This window comes from Macrotis lagotis, chromosome X (genome assembly GCF_037893015.1).
Source record: "Macrotis lagotis isolate mMagLag1 chromosome X, bilby.v1.9.chrom.fasta, whole genome shotgun sequence".
NCBI lineage: Eukaryota > Metazoa > Chordata > Mammalia > Peramelemorphia > Peramelidae > Macrotis > Macrotis lagotis.
This window is the reverse complement of record NC_133666.1, coordinates 322,953,747-322,972,859: the sequence shown is the minus strand read 5'-3', so window position 1 is coordinate 322,972,859 and position 19,113 is coordinate 322,953,747. Positions and strand designations below refer to the sequence as shown.

At 33.3% G+C, this 19,113-nt stretch overlaps 1 long non-coding RNA gene across 1 annotated transcript in view; it reads left to right on the top strand.

The window, feature by feature from the left end:
- LOC141500698 (uncharacterized) overlaps positions 1-18,380 on the top strand; it is a 100,394-nt gene extending 82,014 nt beyond the window's left edge. The window contains exon 3 of the long non-coding RNA XR_012472008.1: positions 18,302-18,380. This is a non-coding gene — a long non-coding RNA (uncharacterized LOC141500698). The remainder of the gene's footprint in view (positions 1-18,301) is intronic.
- Positions 18,381-19,113: the final 733 nt, after the last annotated feature.

The window sequence follows — 19,113 nt, the reverse complement described above, 5'->3', positions numbered from 1 at the left end:
GAAACTAGGAGCTAGGAAAGAATTTATATCAAAGTTGGTAATTGACCTGAGTTATAAAAGAAATGAGAACTTCTGAGAGGCACAAGTGAGAAGGAAGAACATCCAGCTCCTGACAGACAATTATTTCATACCAGAGAAGTATAAATAGTCTATTTTGGAGATCAAATCTCACATTAGAGGAAAATTAAGAAAACCAGTTTGAATCGACTGTCATACAAAGGTTGGACAGGTAGATTGTAGCTAGATTGTAAAGGACTTTAAAACACAAATAGTGAAATTTATATTTAAAACCAGAAGTACTAAGGAACTGCTGGTGTATATTTTGTATGGGGTGACAGAAAGATGTAAACACTAGGAACATCACTTTGACCTCTTTGTGAGAGATGAGTTTTATAAAAATGAAGAGATATAAAGGAGGGAGACCAATAGAAAGCTCTTACCATAATCCAGACAAGAGATGACAGAAACTTAATTAAAGTAACAGCTGTGAGACTAAAAGGAAGGAATCCTGGTATTATGAAGTGAATGATAGTTAAAATTCAGTAAATATAAAATGTAGGAAGAGAAAGCTCTGGATGTTCAGGTGTTCTTGATCAGGAAGGATAGATCCAGAAAATGAGGTCCTTATGTAGGGAAGCAAGGTAGGTCTGTTTGAGCAGTGGTGAAAATTAAGTTCAGAAATGATGTCAAATTTTATCTAATTCCTGTTTGTGTCCAGGACTAATTCCCTACTCCAAATTTAAAATAATCAACAACCTTAATTCTGCATATTATTTTGAGCTAATTATTGCTCCTTTCCTCTCTTGCAATTCCCCATAACCCAACTTCACTTTTCCCAAGGTTTGCTGATTCAACAATAGGTCTGAACTCTCAAGCTTAAGTGGTATTTTTTTAACTTTCTTTAATGGAAAGATTTGTAATTCCTGTAAGAAATGAATCATTAATTCTGCCATGACATTATATACGAAATCTACCCAGGAGCTCCCTAACACTCTCCAATTCAGAGGAGTCTAAAGTTCAGCAAACCAGACTGATGTAGTATTATATTTGCCCTTTAAAAAAGGTCAGAATATTGTTCAATTGATGCCAACATCCGTGAACTAAATGAAAGGGGGTCTGAGAAGACTGGATGTAGTTAAGGGTTTACCGAATTCATGAGGCTCTTTAGTCATTATAAAATAAAATCTTCTATTCAGTTCCTCTGTAAGTAAAACCTGGTAGTTCTATGGTAGTGCATATGAGCAATAGGAGAGATTGCTTTCATTGAGTTTGGGTTGACATGTACATTATTAATGCTACTCTATTTTTTGTTGGTGGTGGTGGTAGATTTTTTGTTTGTCTGAAATGTATTAGTCTTTCTGTTTTTCAGAATGGATATTGGGACAGAGGGATGTGTTTAACATGTGAATCCTTTGATAAAATTTGGTTCAGCATCCAAGACATTGGAGATGTAGTTGGGGTGCAGTAAATCACACAGAAATTTTGATTCTATAATTCATTGCTTTTGGTAGGGACATAATCCTTGCATATTTTGGGTTTACTGTTTGGGGGTGATAGTATCTCTGTTAGCAGAAAGACAATGGGATATAATGGAAACATCTGAATTTGGATGAAAATTTTAATTCAAATTCTCATCTCTTCTAAATGTTTTAAATAATTTACTTTGAATTTGGGGTTCCTCATCTTTAAAATGGGGATAAAATAATCACATGAGAGGCTGAATTTTACAGAGGATAGAATACTGGCCTCTGTATCAGTAACCTGATCTTCCAAAGTTGGTAATTGATTATGGGGGAAATGAATGGAGATGATGGAGGTCTTCACCATAAGGGTTACAACCATCTGATTGCAAAGGGTAAATTGGAAAGAAGGCCAGTATCCTGAAGGCTCTTACTATTCCTTGGGTTCTGTAAGATGAACTAATTAGAATAAAAAACTAAGGTTTCCTGTAACCCCGAATTCTATTACTATTTCATCGGAAAGGAAGAAGGAAAAAGTGGCATGTAATTGTTTGTTTTCTGTTTTCTTTGACCATCTTCCCATCAATCCTATAGGTCTTTGCTTTTCTTTTTCTTCTCTTTTCCCCAAATACTGCTCCCTTCTTTGTTCTTGAAATTTTTTCTTTAAGCCATTTCATATTGGCCTTTTATTTTTAACAATATGCTTAAATGACTGTGACTTTTAAAAATATTTTTATTTGTACTTGTTTGTGTGTCTTAACTTCCATTGTTTGAACATGACCTTTAAAAATTTGAGCCCATCAGTTTCTTTACAGATGTAGAGTTGTTTTGGATACCTCCCTCTTTGCCTTCTCCTCTGGAATCATGTTCAATTCTTTCAGGAGATATTCAGAGTCTTGTAATGAAGTGATTGAGTTCTAATGTGAGGGATCATTAAATAGAAGGTCAAGGTGAGGAGAAAATGGTTGCACCTCAATGGACCTCCATGTCTTAAGTTTAGGTGAAGTTCTAGGTCCAAGTGACTTCTCATATACTGATAAATGTATTAAAATATTAAAATTCTTAGACCTCATAGTTTCTATGTTAGAAAAATAGAAAGTGATATATACAAATGCAAGTGGAAGTAAGTTTGTAGCACCTTTACTGTGAGGGAAACTACATAAAACTCTTAAAGCACTAAATAAATATGATTATTATCTCTATCTAAGTATGAGATATAGAAGAACAATTAGACTTATAGAAGAACAATTGGACTTATTCTGCTTGACTGCTGATGCTAAGAGTAAGAACAATGAATACAAGTCGTAAAGTGGTGGGGTTTGGATTCATATAAACAAGATAGTCAAACAATAGCATTGTTTGAAAATGGAACAAATTTACTTAAGAGGTAGTGAGTTTTCCTAAAATAGATTTTATCAAACAAAAACTGAATGTCTATTTATCATGGATTTTAAAGAGATTATTGAATGAGGTAGACTAGATCACCTTATAGATCCATGACATCCCTGAAGTTCAGAAGTTCTGAAGTTCAGAAAATCTAAATTCTTATGGTAATTATGTTAATATAAGCAAGAAACGTAACCTTGTGAAGCCTCAGTTTATTCAGCTATAAATCAATATAATCTGGTTATTTAATAATTTTTAAAGTCTATGATATAAAAATATAAAGAGTCCTCTAAACTGATCCAGAGGAGAGATAAATTGTGTGGGATCAGGGGTTGAAGGCTAGAACATTAGAGGTCAGTGAGTCTAACCCTCTCATTTACAGATTAGGAAGTCAAAGGTTATTTGACTTACTGAATGACATATCTCTAATAATTGTCTGAAAATAGGATTTGAACAAAGGTTATCTTGATTCCTAACTCAGTGCTCTATCTCTAACATCATATTTTCTCTCCTTTTTACAGACAAACTAAATTTTATTCCTTTTCCATTAAAAAGCACAAGGTAAAAGAAAAAATAAAAAGGGCAAGGTAAAAGGGAATAAAAGCAACATTTATTAAATCATTTAGAGAATAGAAGAGTGAAAAATGAACACATATTTATTTGACAAATTCCAGATTGGTAATACTAGAGAACTCTATGTGAAACTTGAAAGAGGACAAAACATTGAAAATGCTGTACACAGTGGGAAGAAAGTGTTACATCAATAGACATTGAGATATTCCATTGAAGATCTTTACCAGTCTCCCTAGGAGCTAATACCTCTTACTGAATTTTATCTTCTCTTTGATACATACATATATACATATATAATATATGTATATATATATATATATATATATATATATATATAATTCAGTCAAGTACATGCACTTGTTTAGATTGTCTCCTGTCATTAGAATGTGAGCTCCTTGAAGACAAAAGAAATTTTTTCCCTTTTCTTTTATCCCTAATATTCAGCCTAGTCCTGGCTCATAGAAATGTGTGTTTACTGACCTATGATTTCCTTAACATTACTTTAATGATCCATCTGTGCTTGCCTAACTTCAGTGACTCTTATTCATATGCACCTCTAAGATCAGAAACAAAATACTTCATTCTCTTTCTATTGAAAAGATATTAATGTGGAATGTAGGTAGTATATTTGTCCTTCCTTATTAGGGTCAAATTTACTTCATGTATTTGACGACACTTTGTCTCAATTCTACTTTGTGGTTCCTTGCTCATCATGTGTAACACTTATCATGAAGTAAATCCATTCTTATAAACCTCTCTATTTCACTTTGAGTGATCTTCAGTTTCAATTCTTCAGAGATTCCTCATTTTCCATGATTTAAAACCATGTGACATCACCAAGAAATATTGGCATTAAAAAGAAATATAAACTTTACTTCAAAGAGAACCTTGGGTTAATTAAATCATGTTATATTCTCCAAGTCTAGCCTGTTTTCTTACTTTTCAAATCTGGGTGAGATTCACTGTCATTTTCATTAACTTAAAAGTTTGCATACACACACAAATGGGTAACTTCAAATGGGTCAGATCAATAGGTTCTCCATTCAACTACATATCATATTCTGAACAAAATTCATAGGAGAATTGATGGTTAAATAAAGCTTTAAACCTTTACTTTGTATAAAGCTCAGTACTAAGCACCAGAGATACAAAATGTAAAGCAAGCCTTGTGTGCAAGGAGATGACATTTTAATGGGGGAGACAACACAAGTAAGAGATTTTTAACTGCATATAAGAGAAACCATATGGAAAAGTGCTTAAGTTGCAGCAATAATACACTTGGCAAGGAACTATCTTTAATGATATTTCAACTGATAAAAATCATATTATTTCACAAATTGAACCAATTGAGAATGCCAAGGGTGTGGGTGATGAGCATTTTCTTTTCCTATTCATCAGAAGATGCTGCTGTTAAGATTGTAGGGTTTGAATAACCTGTAGAATTATTTACTTGGTACTATGTCCCTGGAAATTGCTTTTTAAGATAATGGCATTCTTCATAAATAGTAAGATCAAACTATTTCGAATGATTATAGATCTCTAAATTTAAGATGTTAGACAATAGTCTGAGAATTGAGTCAATTAACACATTGTCATTTGTAAACATTAATAGCATGATGATCTCACTGACTATAAGGGATCCTTCTTCCCTGTCTCATTGTATTGCCTCTATGATACTGGAAAATACCTTAGGTAAGCATCTTTATGTTTTTCTTAATAATAAGGATGAAAGCAATGTTATTTCTTTTGATATATCTATTAAAGAATCTAATATAATTTTGAAACGCATTTGAGATACTTTCTCTGAGGAGAGCTTTGAAGTTTTGAACATTTTCTCCATGAAAACTATTTTTAATAAAATTATTATATTCTCTAAATTTTCATCCAACTGCTCTGTGATAAATATGTGAACCTTCATCTTTAAAAAATTTGCCTGTTTCCTTTTAACATCTTATGATGATGCTTATTGGTTTTGTGTGTGTGTGTGTGTGTGCTTGTTGGTATAGAATGTTTTAAAAAGTCTCAATGAAGCATTGTTTCTTGTTGCTTGTTATCTAAGACCACCAAAATGACATCATTAATGTTAAAGAAAAGTGTATGATTGTGGCTGATCAGACCAAAACAAGTTTGGAATACTCCACTGTTGATTGGGCACAGATAGTCAACTTATAATAATAATAATACCTTCTGTTTAAGTATACTCTTTTCAATTATCCTAATAGAAATATAATTCTCAAGAATTAAAAACACCACATCAAAATCAATTTATACTATATTTCTAAGTATACTTCTTTCAATTATGCTAATAGAAAGACAATTCTTAAGGGTTATATGTATTGTTGTGCCACACATCTCAAGTCATGTATTTGAAGGTCAAATTTTCTGTTCAGTTTTGTCTTTTCATCAGTTAAATTTGAAAATCCTCCATTTTGTTGAAAGAGCATCTTTTTTTTTCCCCTGAAAGAATATGCTGGATTTTCCATTGTTGTTGATCCTTTATTATAAACCAAGCTCCTTTTAGCCTTGGGGATATCATATTTTAGGCCTCTGATTCTTTATTGTTGAAGCTGATAAATCCTGCATAATTCTGACTGTGACTTCCTGATATTAAAATTGTTTTTTCTTGACTAGTTGAAATATTTTCTCCTTTAGCTAATAATTCTGAGATTTGGCTACAATATTCCTTGAAGTTTTTATTTTGGGATCTCTTTCTGAAGGTGGACACTGGATTCTTTCAGAAAGCATTTTACCTTCTTATTCCAGGATATTAGGGTAGTCTTCCATTTCCTGAAATATATTATCCAGGCTATTTTTTATTGTGGCTTTTAGATAAAATATAATTGGTAAATTATTTCCCCAGGATCTATTTTCCAGGTCAGTTGTTTTTCCTAAAAGATACATTACATTTTCTCCTATTTTTCTTTGTCTTTTGGTTTTGTTTGATGAAATCTTGATGTCTTTAGTTTCCATTTGTCCTGTTCTAATTTTTGAGGTTATATTTTCTTCAAGTAGCTTTTGTGTTTCCTTTTCCATTTGGTTAATTTTATTTTTAAAGGTATTGTTTCCTTCTGTTTATTTTTGTGTTATCTTTTTCAGTTTTTCATAGTTCTCCTACATGACTCTCATGTATTTTTTGAATTTTTCTTCTCTTTTTCTTCTTTGGCTTGTACAATACTTTTTAAACTCTTCCAAGAGGACTTTATAAATTTCAGTCCAATTAAAATCCCTGTTAAGGTTTCACATGTAGGCATTTTGTCACTACTTTTCCTTTATGCAATGGTGTTTGATTTTCCCTGTCACCATAATAGTTTTTTATGATTAGTGCTCTTTTGGGGGGGGGGGGGTTGCTCATTTTAACAGTTGAATGCTGTTCCTGGGCCACAGAGGGTTTTATGCTGGGAGTCAGGGAACTCCTCCCTGGCTTTCCACTCTGACATTCAGGTGCTCATAGGTTGTTCCCAGCATTAGGGTAGCCTGACTCAGTAACCTCCCTCCATGGTTCTGGGTTGCCTTCCCTAGCCCAGGTTGGGGCTCCTACTACGGACCTGCTGTGTTGGGAAGCAGGTGTCTTAATAAGTTGCTCTGTGGTTAAGAGCCTCCTGCTAATTTCCCAGTCTGTTGCCACTCCACTTTTATCCACATGAGACAGATCTTTGCTGAAGTTACACCAAGATATGTTGAGTGGAAAAAAATTATTTCACTGTTTTTTTTTGTGGGTTCTATTACTTTCGGGTCTCTTTAGATTCATTTAAAGTTGTTTCAAAAATGCTCTGGTTGCTTCTTAGCTTCTCATCACCATCTTGACTTCATCTAGGAAGTCACCCTTAATACCTTTAGAATAGTTTAGCTTCTTGATAAGAACTTTGCCTGGTTATATTAAGTCTGGTTTAACTTCTTTTCTTATGTTTTTCAATGTTGTTTCTTCTTCCTATGAAAACATATTTGGAAATATACTATTAGAGTATAAATCTGGTGACTCCTTTCCTCAGTGACAAAAGAAATTGTTTTTTTAAAGAAAATCACTTCAGATCTTTTCCATCTTTTTTTGTTGTTGAGGTCCCCCTTCTAATTTCATACTAAGATGTCATTAAGATGATATCACTATTTCTAGAAATGTTTTTCTGCAAGATTTCTTGCAATGTTTGGAGGTGATACTGCTCATAACCCCCTACAATCTTTAAGATTTAACAAGAAAATTAGTATTCTAAATCTATATTGTCCTTAGATTTTTCATTCTATTTCTTGGCAAGTAGGTCAATATATTATAATTAAATTATGTTTTAAGTTCTTTTATTCTTCTTATAATGTTAATTAATTTTCATTTATTAAACTTCTAAACTTTTTGAAATCAGTATAGATGCTTATTTCAAATTTAAAGTAACCTATAACTTGTTTAAATACCTCAAATTGAAACTTTAAATTTCATGCTATCTGTTTTAATTTTTTTGTTTCCTCTAGTATTAAATTAATTTTGACTTTTGTTCTAATAAGAAAATTATATGATTCTCCATGGACAACTGATTCAGGAATGCTTTTCACATCAGTAATGCTCTTTTCTGCCTGCTAAAATATACTTTGATCTTGTGCAATGTTTTTCAGTGCTCAACATGTCCAATGCATTCCAATTCTTTTCTCAAAGAAAGGATTCATGATAAATAAGCATGAGGTTATGCTGAAGTTCAGATAGTAGAGCCCTCTCATATATTTTATCTCTGATCCATATTTTCCAACATCCTCACCTTTGTCTGGAAATAACTGAGTATTCAAGTATGTGTTCTTTATAGTATTTTTCTGTCTCTTTTCTTTCTATAAAGCTATTGCTATGTAAGCTGCAATTTATTTCTCAGCAGTCTTTTCCCAAATACTAAGGGATCTCAGGGATCTGATGACCAGATGTCATATGAAATGATGTGTTTTGTGTTACTGTTAGATGTATGATAAAATCAACTCCACTGTTTCCCTTTATTGCCTCCTCAGGAAGAGCCTACAAAAATATTTTCATTTGGATAAAACTTTCAGGAATTAATGAAACATGCTTTACTTCACTCCCTACTTCCTGGACAATTTATAAACTGTTAATGCATTCATGGATACAGGACTAGTGTCAAGAAGAGTTGGGCTTGAAACATGTCCTAGATATTTGTCTGCTGTGTGACTCTGAGACATGTCATCTAGTTTCAACTTCAATTATCTCTGATGCAAAATGGAAATAAATGCTCTAAACTCAAATCAGATAAAGCCTGTAGGTTGTTTGTATTAATGCTATGTACATTATTGTCACTATTATTTTTCCTAGTCTTTAATTTGTTGCTATTGTGATTTTCATGGTTATCATTACTTATCAGGTAAGGAATTATGCCCTGGGAATTTTAACCCTTTCATTCCCAGAACTTCTGCCATATGTCCTCTCTTTATTAATTGCCTATTAACCTCTCTGGACAGGTATTTCAAGATTCCAGGCATAATTCACTTTATTGACTATTCTCTGGTAATCTGGACAACCTCACCAAATGCACTGTTTTTTGTTTTTTTGCAAGGCAATAGGTTAAGTGGCTTGCCCAAGGCCACACGGCTCAGTAATTATTAAGTGTCTGAGGCTGGATTTGAACTCAGGTACTCCTGACTCCAAGGCCAGTGCTCTATCCACTGTGCCACCTAGCTGCCCCAACCAAATGCACTTTTAAGACAAACATATACTACCACCCCTTGTACATTCTTGGAGTCACAATCAATTCCATCCCATCAATACTCCAGGAAGCAGTGGCTCAATCTACAGCTCTATGATCATACTCATTATTTCATTAATTTTCAGAATGAAAGGGGCCACTTTTATGTTAGTATTTGTATCTTTGGCAATTAGTGCAGTCATTGAGAAATAGTAGTATTTATACTAAACATTTATTAGCAATTTATTCACATCATTTAGTTTTGCTCATAGAAATATTAATTTGATTTTTTTCAGTTTTATACTTGATTCTAATGGTAATAGGGAATCAGTGAAGTTTTAAAAAAGTAGAGGATAGAATAGAGAGACCTGAGGCAGAGAAAGTGGAGTGTTTTAGTTTTATTATGTTGTTAAAAGAAAGTATATATATATATATGTATATATATATATATATATATGTATATATATATATGTATATACAATATAGCAAATATTGCCTCTGACATTAGCCATGAAGCCAAAGGTAAGTCATTTAACCTCTAAGAGTTCTATTTTTCTCCTCAGTAAAATAACCATAATAGTACTTATAATACCTATCTCTCAAAGGTGTTGTGAGAAAGTCACTTTAAGTGCCATAAAATTTTGAATTATTATCATTATTACTATATTCCTAACCTTTTGGATGTTGACCTCCAGAATATTAATTTTATCTCTCTACAAACACTTCTCCACAATCAGAAATAAAATACTCAGGGTCTACTACCATTTGATGAAATTATTTATACAAATCTTATTGAAATTAGTTTTAAATTTTCTTCTGATTGAGAAAAGGAATGAGGATCACTGAGGGACAAAACAGACAATACAAGAGTAGGGGAATATCATATTCAGAAAAACAGGAGTTTTACCACAGGGTGGGAAATATTAATTTGGAGAATCAAGGGTCTAATTAGGACAGAAATGAAGTGAGGTAGCTAAGTCACAAATTAGATTGAACCATGAATTTAGAGTCAGGGAAATGGGCGTTCAAATTTGACCTTAGACACTTACTAGCTGCTGTAGACTTGGCAAGTCTCTTAATCTCTGTTTGCATCAGGTTCCTCATCCACAAAGTGGGGATAATTATTGCACCTTCCTCCCAAGGTAGCTGTGATAAATAAAGTGGGATGATATTTGCAAAGCACTTATTTACTGTCTAACATATAGGCAGTATATAATAAATGTTTATTAAACTACCATCTAAAGCTTTAAAGTGGTTGATGAGGTAGTCAATATGTAGAGGTGTGTCCTCTGATTAATGCTAGTAAAAAAGAAAAAGTCATATGTATGTATATATATATATATATATATATATATATATATATATATATATATATTTGATCAACTGAAAAACAGGGATTTATAAGGTACAAGACAAAAAAGCAGAGCCGAATGCCTCAACTTCATCTTAAAAAAGGTAAAAGATATTCTTTGTATCAAAGGCACAAAAAATCCTTCCATTGCTCTTATTAAGATGTTTAAAAAATAGTAGTCTAGGGTTATAGCTAAATGATGACGCAGCATCTCAATGAATACAAAAATCTTTCAGTTAATCATCTAGATATGTTGTCTATGCATCACCAACATCCAGATGTTTCTCAGTATCTGGTTGCTCAGTCGTTGTGAGACACAGCTGGCAGTTCGAATGCCAACATACGTGTTTCTACTTTGTTTCTTCATTTCTCTCTTCATTGAATTTTAATAGACAAAAAATTGTATCAATAATTCACATATTTTTACTGTTTTCAAATGTGTGTGCATTCCAAACAATATTCTCCAAGGCTAATACTTTTATCTGCACTTTGTCTCTTGAATCTTCTGCTCTCCCAACAGAATGTTCTGTTTTTATTCTCAGTCAGTACTTGAAAAGCGCCCTGTCTCTTAAGGGAATCCATCTAAATAGTTCACATTATCCTACTCCCTTCCATTTTGTCACTTCCTCTGCACATCTCCCACCTGAAATCTATAATTGCCATTCTACCTCTCCTGTCAGTTAACCCACAGTTCATGATTTGCTCTTCTTTTAAACACATCCCTGCTAATTTCCTCTGAAAGTCCTCTGTGCCAGCTGGCCAGCTCCCGGAAGATTTCCAGTGTCCAAATGTTACTACACCTAAGCTCCTGCACCTTCAGTGATTTCACTGAAGCATTTGTTTCAACCCTATCAATCATTATCTTGCAATAAACAACAGCTTTGCAAATGGAGAACAAGGCTGGTCTAATGATTGATGCTTCCAGAGTCTCCTTCGGAGACTCTCCCTTTGTGCTAAAGACTCTGGCAGTATCCAACATCACTTGTGTTGAAAACAAGGCTGAGCTGCCCATACTGGAGCTCTCTTCTCATTCTCTTATTGAATTTCCTTATCGGTTGTGACAATATGCCACAATTAATGATAGCAGAAATACCTATGTTTGATACCGCATACATCACACTTAGGCATGATGGATTAGCAATCAAGAAAATTAATTCTGCCATTACAAAGTAACATCTGAACTTTGAAGTTAGGCAATCACATAGTATGGAGCCCTGGTTATAAATTCTGCAATAAATATAACATTAGGCAAGCTTATTTAGGTGCAGAACAGATTCAGAGAAATTAGTGTTTCTACTTCCTGAGCCATGATTTCAGTTTTTAGTACCTTTCCCCCACTCCCCACCAAATCACCTAATTTATGTTGAAAGGATATTAGAATCATTGAATTTCTTAGTCAGAAATACTGTGGTATTATGCAAAATATTTTGTGATTGATTCAGTCATGTTTCCAAAAGCCAGCTCAGGAATGAACATATAACCTTTTCAATCAGAATTTTTCATTCTTCAGAATTGAGGTAAAAATGCACTAGAGAATTGTCTAAACATTTCTATTTCATCCACCACCCTCTCACCTAGTTCCATCTTCAACAGGTGACTAGGCCAGTATAAAATATAATTATAAGGAAAATAAATAAACCTTAACAAGAAGGATCTTCTTCCCATTTTCTATTTCCCTTCTTCTATCTATTTCCCCTAGCCCAAATTTGACTTTAAAATCCAAGTTTGTTCACTGTCATATTGGAAAATCACTGCCTAGGATCAGGTGACTAAGACATCTGACTAATGAGACTAATAGGTAAGCCAATTATCTGTCATTTCCCCCCCCCCATTCCTTTTGTTTTTCTCTCTCCCTGTTCTTTTCTTTCTTTATCTCCATATATCTCCCCTCCTTTCCTTTTCCTCTCTAGCAAACTCCAAATGATCTTGCATTGTTTTAATATTTATTTTATTTACTTGAAAATGTTGATTTCTTTTTCCTCTTCAGTGACAGACTGTCTCACTTGTATCTGTCTATTTCCAGTACCAAGCATAGTGCCTGACCTGAATAACAGTAAATAATTAATAAATGAGTGTTATTTGACTAATTCTCTTCCTTCTATAGGTATGTTATCATATTAGTATGTGAAGTAAACTGGACATACATGCAGAAAGTATAGAAATATTCTATTGACAAAAGACAGAAACAACATTCATGATAATTCATATATGATATAGTTAAATAATAAGAAAAGTCTTAATAGGAGAATTAATAGCTTAAACAACATTTTGAGAGATAAATTTTAGAAGCTCCCATTTACACTACAGCTAAGTGATGCTTAATCGTATTATTTTTAACAGTTCATTAAAGCATGTTACTTAAGACCTCTATTTTAAAACACTTTGTTAATTACATTCATAATACTATATGAATTTGAACATAGGATGGTCATATTTCTTTACTTATTCTCTATTATGGACTTTTCAAAAGATACAAGTTTTTCCTCAATTAGTCTGAATCTGCAGGATCTACTTAGATAAAATGTCAACATAAAAACAATAATAATAATTTCTGAGACTTACAAAATGCTTTATACTTTTAAAAGCACGTTCACATAAGCTATTTTAATTTGTCTTCACAATAACACTATAGGCTTGGAGGAATGAGTTTACCATTTCCATTTTAGAGATGGAGAAAATGAAGCCTTGAAGTTTATGTAAGGTTATGAAGTTAACAGCACAGCCAGAATGAGAAGTCACATCTCCCAATTCTCAGACCTTTGTTTGCCCTTTCCTCTGAATAAATGTTTATTAACCAATGTCTATCTAGCCCTTTGAAGTGGGCTTCATCTAAGTGGATGATATAAATGTGGACAGACACAGGGTTTTATGATATTCCCTTGGTATTTATAATACATAGAGAATGAATATCATAATTTGAGGGAAAAGTGTGTATGAAAATATATCCATTTTTATATATTTAAAAGTTATCATTTTATAACCAGAATGCTTATTTTTTTTCTTATTAATGAGTTTTAAACTCTCACAAAATACTGCGAATGAGAGGGAACGCATTGCCCTCTTTCTCAATTGTTTCTTCAGTGACGTTTTTCATTTTTTCCAGTTTAAATGCTATACTTGCTTTTTCATTTTAGAATATTTACTAATGTAATATTTTCAAATTTAGTGACCATACCTTCTCATCCACCTCTTCCTATCCCCACCTTTCCTTGGTCAAAAATTTCCTAGTCACTTTTGTATTCTATTTTTATCTTTAATTTCCATTTTTGTTTTTTCAACATTCTTGTTCAGTTCCACTTGTCATTCAATATTTCAGATGAATATGACAAAAAAGTCATATGTACGTAGTTTTTTTTTTTAATTTTATAGGTAAGTAAGTGAGTTTTTCCAGGGACATGCAGTTAATGAGTATCTGAGAGATGATTTAAACTCAGGTCTTCCTGGCTCTAGTTCAAGGCAAATACACTATCCAATGAGTCACTTTTATGGGGAAGGGAAGAAAGATTGGTTTGGGGAAGGAGCTCACACTGGCTATTCTTTTTTCAGTGTGGTAACACCTAACTTTCTGAAATTCATATATATGTACATATATACATATATATGTATGACTAGGTAATTACATTATATGCTCAATGCAATGAATATATATGCATATATTCATAGAAATGAATATATATATGTAACCACATCTAATTGAAACATATAAAATAAACACACCTATATACTAGACACAGACATATACTATACACATATATACATATACACAGATTTGCACACACACATATATACTTTGCCGCATTACCAGCAAGTGATCTCATTTTGCATACTATAACAGAATGTCTATATTATTATGTGAAATTTGGATGTCATAGAATGTGATATAAGTACTTCAAAAGCTAATGGGAGGGGGTGGCTAGGTGGCACAGTGAATAAAGCAACCGGCCTTGGAGTCAGGAGTACCTGGGTTCAAATCTGGTCTCAGACACTTAGTAATTACCTAGCCATGTGGCCTTGGGCAAGCCACTTAACCCCATTGGCCCTGGCAAAAAAAAAAAGCTAATGGGATCCTTCAACATAGAAATTAAAGCACCATCTGTAGAACAAGGAGGAAAATAGCATCACTGTGGCTTGAATTGGTCAGAATACATTTGGACTTTTGTGCCGAACACTGTATAGCTAAGAACAACATTAACAAGATGACCCTCATCTAGAGGATGAAATCAGAAGAATTGTTATTAGTTAACGTAGAAAAAAAAAACTTAAGGTTCAATATGGGGGATGGAGAGTAGACAAGGAAAGGAGAGATGAGGAATTTGTAGTAGAAAGAGCTCTTTTACATGTTGCCACTTCTGTGACATTGGATAAGTCACTTAACTTCCCTGGCTTTCAGTTTCCTCACATATAAAATAAGGGTTTTGGACAAAGTGATCACTGACTTTTCTTATAACTATAAATCTATTGTTCTGTCTTCTCCTAAAATTTAATGACAAAAGGAATCAACTTAAAAAGTTAAATCAAGTTATCAGTAAATATTAGTCAAAAACTTACTTAAATATTTGAGGAAACAAATTGAAGTTAATAATTAAGTTAGCACATTTTCCTTTTTTGTGTGGGAATTGGAGTGGGAAGGATAAGTATCTAATTTCAATTGTTTTTATGCATTTTTTCCTATTTCTTTACTTTCTTCATTATTACTTATAAACGAAATTTTCACATCCATATTTTTGCTTATGACAAATCTCATCTAAAATAATTGTCCCAAATCTCTGCACCTATCTCAGTGTAGCCATTACTAGAAGCAAGTTCATATCTTATCTCCTCCTCCCTAACAGCTATAGTATCGTTAATATTTTTCCATCTTCTCCAGTTTTTTAAATGCATTTAGGATCTGAACTCCATCATCTAGCATTATAATTAAATAATGCCTTATGGCTATGTGGGTCTGAATTTCCCTAAAGTACACGCATTATTCTTAATTTCTTTTCAGGCTACTATTATACTTCTATTAACACTTCGGTTCATGATCTTAAAGTCTTACTTAATACTTACAGACTCTCATTGCTAATATCTGTCTATATCTACTCTATAATACAACATAACCAAAATCTCTCCCTTTCCCTCTAATAACACAGTCACCACCATAATAGGATGTCCCTATAGCACCCAGAGGTTTTAGTTACAAATTAGAGTTTCAATAAATTTGTGCTGATTAAAAGCCTACACTTTAATGCAATAAGCATGACATTCTAGAGCTTGTATATTCTGTTCTCCTGACTTCCTAGACTCGTGGTCTAGATGTTTTCACTGTTACCTTAGAACTCTACACCTTGAAAATTTACTCTCTTAATTGGTATCTTCCCCCTGAAGACCACCATTTTAGAAATTATCTCAGTCAAATTTCCCCTCCCCTACTTTTGAATTTTATTACTTGCTGAATTGCCCCTATATAGGGGCAACAGACCCCCTTACTCACTTCCAGCTTTCTTTTATTTGTTATCTTGCTACATTAGCATGTGGACTTCTTAAAGGTAGAGACTGTCATGCTTATTTTTATTTTATCCAAAGCTTGGCATAATGCCTACTACATAGAAAACACTTAATACTCTATCTATATCTATCCATCTATCATCTATCTACTCATTTACCTATCATGTATCAACAATCTATCCATCCATTGATCTATCATACATCTATCCATCTACCATCAATCTCTATCTGTCTGTCTGTCTATCTGACTGCCTTCTATCTACTCATTTATCTATCACCTATCAAAAAGCTATCAACTGATCTATCATATAACTATCCATCTATTATCCATCTCTATCTGTGTATCTACCTATCTGAAATTCTATCAGTCTGTCTGAATAACTGTCTTATCTATTTATCATCTCTCTATCATCTATTTCTCTACAATGAGTTTATTCCTAAACTAACAAACCTTTGGTAAATCATTCATATATGCTGGAAATGATTTTTTTTTCATCTGTAACATGAAAGGGTTAGATTTGATGATCTTTGAGGTTTCATTCAGCCCTGACATCATATGACTTTATGGTTCCTTCTATAACTGACCTTGTCAAAGACATGATTTAACTCAAAAATAAGATAATCCCTCAGATGGGATATGTGAGGAGTAGAAAATCTTGCTACCAGCAACACAGCTTTCCTAAAATGGAAACAATTTTTCTCAAGTTTCTCTTCCCTATGTTCTTCTCTCCTTCACCCAAACTAAATTTTTAAGAAAATTGATAGGATGGGACTGTCATTTGCTCATCGAAAATCTGTCTGCTGAGAAAGGAAATGAAAGTACAAAATCAGAAAAAGAAGGCATTTTTGACACATGCTGCAGCCCTCTGCAGAAATGGGAGGAAATTTTGAAACAAGATCTCAGTTAAGAATTCTAGTTTGACAAGATCCAGTGAGTAAGCCCTGTCTCTGGGTGGGAAGAGAAAACAGACCCTTGGGAAAAGACAAGATCAAGGAACTGTGCTTAGCTAAACTTCTCCCCTTGGTTATAAGTACTAATTCTTCTTTATAATGATTCTGATAATCTGATTTTTATAGCTCTTTATCTCCATTATATCATTTAATCCTTATGACCCTGTGAAATAAATATTATAAGTATTAGTATCCCCATTTTTAGATGAGTATACCTGAGGCTGAGAGAGCATAAATTATCCCATAACTATTAATTATCAGAGGTAGGACTGGAGTCTAAGCGTCTACTGTATTTAAATCTATTGTCCAGGTCCTTTCCATTATGTTATGATGTTATTCATCAAGTTCTTACTCACATTTTTTTCTATCAAATATCCTTTCTTACTTGGTATAACTGTGATACAAAGAAGATAAAAATTTGTTTATGTCATATATATATTTATCTATATACACATGTACAATACATATGTACACACACACACACACACACACACACACATGTTTTCTATTTTGGTCTTTTCTTCTACCCATTCTTCAGGATGTCACCTTTTTCCAGAAGTTTAATCTAATGATTCGGCCTACATTTTCCTGTTCCTTTCTCTGGGAAATCGCATTTATGTGTGAAGCCATCCAGTACTCAACAAGGAAATATAAAACTGGGAAGATTTCCCCAGAGCAAATCCAGTCCATGAAGCAAGCAGGGGTCAAAAGGGTGAGCTGTTAGGCAACTGAAGCTAAATGAGTGCAGGCAACTTAATCCAAAAAGAAATGGAATAATAGCATTCTATAGTCTGGAAGGCAACTACTTTCAGAGGACTGTGTTAGTGGGATGCAATCTTTGAGTAGCAACTGGTGCTTTGACACACCTTCTGATCACTTGGCAATGTCTATCTATGTGATAGTCATATTTATGCCCTCTTTATCTCTTGATGTGGCTACAATGACAATAAAATGTACTATATATATATAGAAGTAGAATTAGAGGAGATATAGATATATATCTCCTCTAATTCTACTTCCAAAGAATACTAGTTATGGGAATAATCCATGCTCCTCTGAAATTCTAAAGTGCATAGTCTACATTATAGATTATTGTATATCTACATAGATATAATCTATTTAAATAATTGAAATATCTTAGTTGTGTTAATCCTGACTTCCTAAATATATTATCAAATCCTTGAAAGTAAACTTTATGTTTTATTCTTCTTTGAATCCACCCACACACACCCCCCCTGCACACACATACATCTTCAAGAAAACAAATCAAAATACCTGAGGGGTTTTGGGTATTCAAGAAATAGATTTTTATTGATTGAATAAGTCCAAAATGCCTATCTTCACCTACAATTAAATACAAATAAATAAAGCTACAAAGTGATTCATATCAATATCATCTGGTTAATATTTTCATTTCTCCACCACAGCATTCCTTGGATTAGACTCCATCATGACCGTGCCCCAGGAAAACCTCATCACCAGGAAAGTCATCATCCTGTGTCCTTGCATCAGTTTTGGTACTCACACTTCATCTATTCTTTATATGCTCTTTACCCTCATACCCACCTCTAATTGGAGGGCTGAAGGAAAGAACAAAGAATTCTTCCTAAGGCTTCAATTTGAAGAGAGCTCATACAACCAATTCCTCATTTCTCATCATCTCTGCTCCTAGAACTGGATTTCACCAATCCTGAGAAGAGTGCCTCTCCCTATCCCTTTAAAAATTGTTTTAGGTGGCACAGTGTGTGGCAGCTAGGTGGCACAGTGGATAGGGCACTGGCCCTGGAGTCAGGAGACCTGAGTTCAAATCCAGCCTTAGACACTTAATAATAACCTAATTGTTTGATCATGAGCAAGTTACTTAACACCATTGCCTTAAAATTAAAAAAACATGCCAAAAAAAAATTTTTGAGGGGGGGGGAGGAGATGTCTTTCTCCATTAGATTGTAAGATACTTGAGGAATATCTTTCTTTTTGTCTTCTGTATCTCCAGTGCTTAAAGGCACATTGTCTACCATTGAAAATGTTTTAAAATGTTTTATTGACCATCAACTAACATGAATGTTAACATAAATAGTTTTCTAAATAATATGAGGATTGTGACTATTCAGAGCATCATCATATTAATATTAACAAAACACTGTGGGGTGAGCATATGTGGACAAAAGCTAAAGGGAGTAAGTATCAGTGTTTTTCCTAAAGAATTTTAGTTAAATTCTCAAATTTTTAAAAAATTCAA